Source organism: Xenopus tropicalis, chromosome 3, assembly GCF_000004195.4.
Source record: "Xenopus tropicalis strain Nigerian chromosome 3, UCB_Xtro_10.0, whole genome shotgun sequence".
Classification (NCBI taxonomy): domain Eukaryota; kingdom Metazoa; phylum Chordata; class Amphibia; order Anura; family Pipidae; genus Xenopus; species Xenopus tropicalis.
The window spans coordinates 4,321,266-4,329,756 of NC_030679.2; positions in this window are offsets into that span (position 1 = coordinate 4,321,266).

Here is an 8,491-nt window from a genome sequence, read left to right on the forward strand (position 1 = left end):
GACAGAGGCTCCCATTTCTATTCTATTCAGGCTCAACCTGTCTGCTCTACTCCCTGCTCCCTGCTCTATAGGGTATGAAATTGTACCATTACTATCTACTGTGTGTGGGGGCTGCCATTTGTTACTTTCTGCAGTTGATCCTTAAGGTATAATTCTCAGGATCTTTTGGGGCTGCTGAGAGTTGTAGTTCAAGGCACCCATATGTATATCATGTCTGGGGTTAATGTAACAGTCTGAATCCATTTCTGTAGTGACTTCCCAGCTGGACTGGGCACAGAGGGAATTATCGGCCATCCCAGTCAGCAGAAGTTTAACATGGGGTTCCTTGCAGGTTTATGGCACCTTTTCCCTTATCCAAGATGGCCGCAGGTACCTCATTACCTCCATTAACTTACTTTCTGGCAGCTGAAGGAGCCTTCATCTTTTCTTGTAATGCTCTGTGCTTATTTGTGTCTTTGCCTTCAGAGGGGTAGCACAAACTCTGGTTTTAGAACGTTCCTTCTCTGTATATTTGTATTTATACATATGGGTAGGGGGTGCCATAGTGTTTCCCTTAGACAGTACAGTATGGGGGTACAGCTTATTGTGTGCCCAGAACATTCCCTCTCTGTATATTTGTATTTATACATATGGGTAGGGGTGCCATAGTGTTTCCCTTAGACAGTACAGTATGGGGGTACAGCTTATTGTGTGCCCAGAACATTCCTTCTCTGTATATTTGTATTTATACATATGGGTAGGAGGTGCCATAGTGTTTCCCTTAGACAGTACAGTATGGGGGTACAGCTTATTGTGTGCCCAGAACATTCCCTCTCTGTATATTTGTATTTATACATATGGGTAGGGGGTGCCATAGTGTTTCCCTTAGACAGTACAGTATGGGGGTACAGCTTATTGTGTGCCCAGAACATTCCTTCTCTGTATATTTGTATTTATACATATGGGTAGGGGGTGCCATAGTGTTTCCCTTAGACAGTACAGTATGGGGGTACAGCTTATTGTGTGCCCAGAACATTCCCTCTCTGTATATTTGTATTTATACATATGGGTAGGGGGTGCCATAGTGTTTCCCTTAGACAGTACAGTATGGGGGTACAGCTTATTGTGTGCCCAGAACATTCCCTCTCTGTATATTTGTATTTATACATATGGGTAGGGGGTGCCATAGTGTTTCCCTTAGACAGTACAGTATGGGGGTACAGCTTATTGTGTGCCCAGAACATTCCTTCTCTGTATATTTGTATTTATGCATATGGGTAGGGGGTGCCATAGTGTTTCCCTTAGACAGTACAGTATGGGGGTACAGCTTATTGTGTGCCCAGAACATTCCCTCTCTGTATATTTGTATTTACACATATGGGTAGGAGGTGCCATAGTGTTTCCCTTAGACAGTACAGTATGGGGGTACAGCTTATTGTGTGCCCAGAACATTCCCTCTCTGTATATTTGTATTTATACATATGGGTAGGGGGTGCCATAGTGTTTCCCTTAGACAGTACAGTATGGGGGTACAGCTTATTGTGTGCCCAGAACATTCCTTCTCTGTATATTTGTATTTATACATATGGGTAGGGGGTGCCATAGTGTTTCCCTTAGACAGTACAGTATGGGGGTACAGCTTATTGTGTGCCCAGAACATTCCCTCTCTGTATATTTGTATTTATACATATGGGTAGGGGGTGCCATAGTGTTTCCCTTAGACAGTACAGTATGGGGGTACAGCTTATTGTGTGCCCAGAACATTCCTTCTCTGTATATTTGTATTTATGCATATGGGTAGGGGGTGCCATAGTGTTTCCCTTAGACAGTACAGTATGGGGGTACAGCTTATTGTGTGCCCAGAACATTCCCTCTCTGTATATTTGTATTTACACATATGGGTAGGAGGTGCCATAGTGTTTCCCTTAGACAGTACAGTATGGGGGTACAGCTTATTGTGTGCCCAGAACATTCCCTCTCTGTATATTTGTATTTATACATATGGGTAGGGGGTGCCATAGTGTTTCCCTTAGACAGTACAGTATGGGGGTACAGCTTATTGTGTGCCCAGAACATTCCTTCTCTGTATATTTGTATTTATACATATGGGTAGGGGGTGCCATAGTGTTTCCCTTAGACAGTACAGTATGGGGGTACAGCTTATTGTGTGCCCAGAACATTCCCTCTCTGTATATTTGTATTTATACATATGGGTAGGGGGTGCCATAGTGTTTCCCTTAGACAGTACAGTATGGGGGTACAGCTTATTGTGTGCCCAGAACATTCCCTCTCTGTATATTTGTATTTACACATATGGGTAGGAGGTGCCATAGTGTTTCCCTTAGACATTATGGAAAAGCCGAGGTGCATAAGTAGAACTAGTTGCTTTATGAATACAGAACGGTAAATCCTCTGATACAGGAGAACATTGCTGAGCAATTAATTAAAGATAAACCTAATTACCTACAAATGTCAGTCACAGTGAGTCATGTGAGTGCACAGAGCCAGGGAATGACAAAACCGTTGAGGGGCACATACAGAATGGGGAGCCACAGAGGGACCCTGCCCAGACAGAGGGGAGGGGCACATACAGAATGGGGAGCCACAGAGGGACCCTGCCCAGACAGAGGGGAAGGTGAGGGGCACATACAGAATGGGGAGACACAGAGGGACCCTGCCCAGACAGAGGGGAAGGTGAGGGGCACATACAGAATGGGGAGACACAGAGGGACCCTGCCCAGACAGAGGGGAAGGTGATGGGCACATACAGAATGGGGAGACACAGAGGGACCCTGCCCAGACAGAGGGGAAGGTGAGGGGCACATACAGAATGGGGAGACACAGAGGGACCCTGCCCAGACAGATGGGAAGGTGAGGGGCACATACAGAATGGGGAGCCACAGAGGGGCCCTGCCCAGACAGAGGGGAAGGTGAGGGGCACATACAGAATGGGGAGACACAGAGGGACCCTGCCCAGACAGAGGGGAAGGTGAGGGGCACATACAGAATGGGGAGACACAGAGGGACCCTGCCCAGACAGAGGGGAAGGTGAGGGGCACATACAGAATGGGGAGCCACAGAGGGACCCTGCCCAGACAGAGGGGAAGGTGAGGGGCACATACAGAATGGGGAGCCACAGAGGGACCCTGCCCAGACAGAGGGGAAGGTGAGGGGCACATACAGAATGGGGAGACACATAGGGACCCTGCCCAGACAGAGGGGAAGGTGAGGGGCACATACAGAATGGGGAGACACAGAGGGACCCTGCCCAGACAGAGGGGAAGGTGAGGGGCACATACAGAATGGGGGGACACAGAGGGACCCTGCCCAGACAGAGGGGAAGGTGAGGGGCACATACAGAATGGGGAGACACAGAGGGACCCTGCCCAGACAGAGGGGAAGGTGAGGGGCACATACAGAATGGGGAGACACAGAGGGACCCTGCCCAGACAGAGGGGAAGGTGATGGGCACATACAGAATGGGGAGACACAGAGGGACCCTGCCCAGACAGAGGGGAAGGTGAGGGGCACATACAGAATGGGGAGACACAGAGGGACCCTGCCCAGACAGAGGGGAAGGTGAGGGGCACATACAGAATGGGGAGACACAGAGGGACCCTGCCCAGACAGAGGGGAAGGTGAGGGGCATATACAGAATGGGGAGCCACAGAGGGGCCCTGCCCAGACAGAGGGGAAGGTGAGGGGCACATACAGAATGGGGAGACACAGAGGGACCCTGCCCAGACAGAGGGGAAGGTGAGGGGCATATACAGAATGGGGAGACACAGAGGGACCCTGCCCAGACAGAGGGGAAGGTGAGGTGCACATACAGAATGGGGGGACACAGAGGGACCCTGCCCAGACAGAGGGGAAGGTGAGGGGCACATACAGAATGGGGAGACACAGAGGGACCCTGCCCAGACAGAGGGGAAGGTGAAGGGCATATACAGAATGGGGAGACACAGAGGGACCCTGCCCAGACAGAGGGGAAGGTGAGGTGCACATATAGAATGGGGGGACACAGAGGGACCCTGCCCAGACAGAGGGGAAGGTGAGGGGCACATACAGAATGGGGAGACACAGAGGGACCCTGCCCAGACAGAGGGGAAGGTGAGGGGCACATACAGAATGGGGAGCCACAGAGGGACCCTGCCCAGACAGAGGGGAAGGTGAGGGGCACATACAGAATGGGGAGACACAGAGGGACCCTGCCCAGACAGAGGGGAAGGTGAGGGGCACATACAGAATGAGTGTTAGCACACAGGACAAGCAGTATCTGTGAATATCCTTATAGTAAAGCGACTGGTGGGGAGTTCTAGGCAACAGCAGCTGGAGGGGCCACTAAACATGAGCTTTACTTAGCGCAATAAGTATTTCTGTCCCTAATCAGAGAGGGAGCTGATTGGCCTCTTATATTTGGTTCACAAATTGCAGATCCCTAATGGGCCCATAAATCCTGCAGTCAGAAAGCAATTACAATAAATGTCACATGTATAAATAGAACGGAGCTGCTGTGGGTCGGTTCTTACGATACCAGCAGATACCTGGCACCCCCAGAGCCCAATGATTCATCATGAATAACAGCCCTGTCCTGGGGGTAAATTTATACATTTGGCCTTTGGCCCCATTCACATAAACTATAGGGGCCGGTAATATCTGCACAGAAAGGGCCCCATTGTGCTTAGTATGGGGAATAACTCTCTTTACATGCTATGAGCAAACTTAGGGGGCTGTTCCTGCTGAATTGTGCTTAGTACAGGGGAATCCCTATGTGCCATAGTTTTATGGTATCTCTCTGTACAGGCTATGAGCAAACTTAGGGGGCTGTTCCTGCTGAATTGTGCTTAGTACAGGGAAATCTCTATGCTGCCATAGTTTTATGGTATCTCTCTGTACAGGCTATGGGCAAACTTAGGGGGCTGTTCCTGCTGAATTGTGCTTAGTAAAGGGAAATCTCTATGCTGCCATAGTTTTATGGTATCTCTCTGTACAGGCTATGAACAAACTTAGGGGGGCTGTTCCTGCTGAATTGTGCTTAGTACAGGGGAATCCTTATGTGCCATAGTTTTATGGTATCTCTCTGTACAGGCTATGAGCAAACTTAGGGGGCTGTTCCTGCTGAATTGTGCTTGGTACAGGGGAATCCCTATGTGCCATAGATTTATGGTATCTCTCTGTACAGGCTATGGGCAAACTTAGGGGGCTGTTCCTGCTGAATTGTGCTTAGTACAGGGAAATCTCTATGCTGCCATAGTTTTATGGTATCTCTCTGTACAGGCTATGAACAAACTTAGGGGGGCTGTTCCTGCTGAATTGTGCTTAGTACAGGGGAATCCCTATGTGCCATAGTTTTATGGTATCTCTCTGTACAGGCTATGGGCAAACTTAGGGGGCTGTTCCTGCTGAATTGTGCTTAGTACAGGGGAATCCCTATGTGCCATAGTTTTATGGTATCTCTCTGTACAGGCTATGAACAAACTTAGGGGGGCTGTTCCTGCTGAATTGTGCTTAGTACAGGGGAATCCCTATGTGCCATAGTTTTATGGTATCTCTCTGTACAGGCTATGAGCAAACTTAGGGGGCCGTTCCTGCTGAATTGTGCTTAGTACAGGGGAATCCCTATGTGCCATAGTTTTATGGTATCTCTCTGTACAGGCTATGAGCAAACTTAGGGGGCTGTTCCTGCTGAATTGTGCTTAGTACAATACAGTACTTCCCCTTTAAATACTAACCTAATGAAATATTTGGCCCCTGGGGACCTAGAAACTGGAGGGATCCACCTAATCTCAGATTTACTACAAGGAGGATTCTCAACAAATCAGTTCCAGATGGCTGATGGGACCCCAGGATCCCCCACGCAACAATCTTTTTGCCCCCCCCCCTTGCAATTTATGGGTTTCCTAAGCCCCCCAACCCCCATTAGCCAGAGGTCTATGGACCCAACTCCTGGCCAGCGACTCCCTTTATCTTTATTCCAGACACTTTCCCAGGTGGTGGGGAGGGAGGGGGGGTGGTTAATATGATCAGTTTAAAGGGGAAGTAAAAGTCTCGGGTTTTTTCCTCCATCAGTTTCTGGAGTGAAATGGGTCGGCGTGCCAGAACTCTGCAGCCCATTATGGGAACTCTCAGCGTTTGGCGGCCAAAATCCCAGGCGCGGGGGCCAAGGCGGAGCGGGGGCTGCACAGCGAGGGTCTCCCTGGCCTTCTCCCCTTACAGATCTATTTAGCAGACAGGAAGGGAACGGCTATGGTGTATTCCCCACTACAGACAGCGGTGTAATCTAACCCTGACCGGGGGCTGTTATGGGGCAGGGGAGGGGGCGGGAGAAATAATAAAGAAGCCGAGGTTTTTGGCTCAGTGACACATTCGGAAACACGCAAACGCTCGCAAATCATTAAAAGATGTGTTTTTCTTTCCAATTAAAGAATATCGCTTCCATGTTGGGAACTAGCAGCTACTGCCCGGGAATACAGCGCCCCCTACATGTCACTGTGCTCAGGGGAATCCCTAGGCTGCAATAATTATATGGGATCTCTCTGGACAGGCTATGAGCAAACTTAGGGGGCTGTTCCTGCTGAATTATGCTTAGTACAGGGGAATCCCTATGTGCCATAGTATTATGGTATCTCTCTGTACAGGCTATGAGCAAACTTAGGGGGCTGTTCCTGCTGAATTGTGCTTAGTACAGGGGAATCCCTATGTGCCATAGTGTTATGGTATCTCTCTGTACAGGCTATGGGCAAACTTAGGGGGCTGTTCCTGCTGAATTGTGCTTAGTACAGGGTAATCCCTAGTGCCATCGATTTATGGTATCTCTCTGTACAGGCTATGGGCAAACTTAGGGGGCTGTTCCTGCTGAATTGTGCTTAGTACAGGGGAATCCCTAGTGCCATCGATTTATGGTATCTCTCTGTACAGGCTATGGGCAAACTTAGGGGGCTGTTCCTGCTGAATTGTGCTTAGTACAGGGGAATCCCTATGTGCCATAGTTTTATGGTATCTCTCTGTACAGGCTATGAGCAAACTTAGGGGGCTGTTCCTGCTGAATTGTGCTTAGTACAGGGGAATCCCTATGTGCCATAGTTTTATGGTATCTCTCTGTACAGGCTATGGGCAAACTTAGGGGGCTGTTCCTGCTGAATTGTGCTTAGTACAGGGGAATCCCTATGTGCCATAGTTTTATGGTATCTCTCTGTACAGGCTATGAGCAAACTTAGGGGGCTGTTCCTGCTGAATTGTGCTTAGTACAGGGGAATCCCTATGTGCCAAAGTTTTATGGTATCTCTCTGTACAGGCTATGAGCAAACTTAGGGGGCTGTTCCTGCTGAATTGTGCTTAGTACAGGGGAATCCCTATGTGCCATAGTTTTATGGTATCTCTCTGTACAGGCTATGGGCAAACTTAGGGGGCTGTTCCTGCTGAATTGTGCTTAGTACAGGGGAATCCCTAGTGCCATCGATTTATGGTATCTCTCTGTACAGGCTATGGGCAAACTTAGGGGGCTGTTCCTGCTGAATTGTGCTTAGTACAGGGGAATCCCTATGTGCCATAGTTTTATGGTATCTCTCTGTACAGGCTATGAGCAAACTTAGGGGGCTGTTCCTGCTGAATTGTGCTTAGTACAGGGGAATCCCTATGTGCCATAGTTTTATGGTATCTCTCTGTACAGGCTATGGGCAAACTTAGGGGGCTGTTCCTGCTGAATTGTGCTTAGTACAGGGGAATCCCTATGTGCCATAGTTTTATGGTATCTCTCTGTACAGGCTATGAGCAAACTTAGGGGGCTGTTCCTGCTGAATTGTGCTTAGTACAGGGGAATCCCTATGTGCCAAAGTTTTATGGTATCTCTCTGTACAGGCTATGAGCAAACTTAGGGGGCTGTTCCTGCTGAATTGTGCTTAGTACAGGGGAATCCCTATGTGCCATAGTTTTATGGTATCTCTCTGTACAGGCTATGAGCAAACTTAGGGGGCTGTTCCTGCTGAATTGTGCTTAGTACAGGGGAATCCCTATGTGCCATAGTTTTATGGTATCTCTCTGTACAGGCTATGGGCAAACTTAGAGGGCTGTTCCTGCTGAATTGTGCTGAAGGGTTGGTAGTGTTGCCCTTTAACAATTCTATTGTGTTACCTTTGTGGCGTTGCCTCTCGAGTGGATCAGCGCCAGAACAGGGAAAACACAATGTTCCGAATAGTAAATGTCAGCGGATATTTCTGTTCTCACGAAATGTGAAAAATACCCCGGAGCAGCCGCGAGTTTATTGTTTGCGCCCGGCGAACCGTGAAAAGCCAATGATTGCGGCCGGCGGGTCGGAACCAGAACTCCACATCCTAAACAACACCGCGCAGTGATGGGAAGGAAAGATACAGGGTGTAACGTGTCCAATAACATCGTCAGTAACAACAAACACAGTCAGCGAGCCAATGGGAATCCAACTCCCTGCGGCCCCACGAGACCACGCCCAGTTTCTGCCTGACCCCGCCCTATAAACAGCCCAGATTAGTGCCCCAAA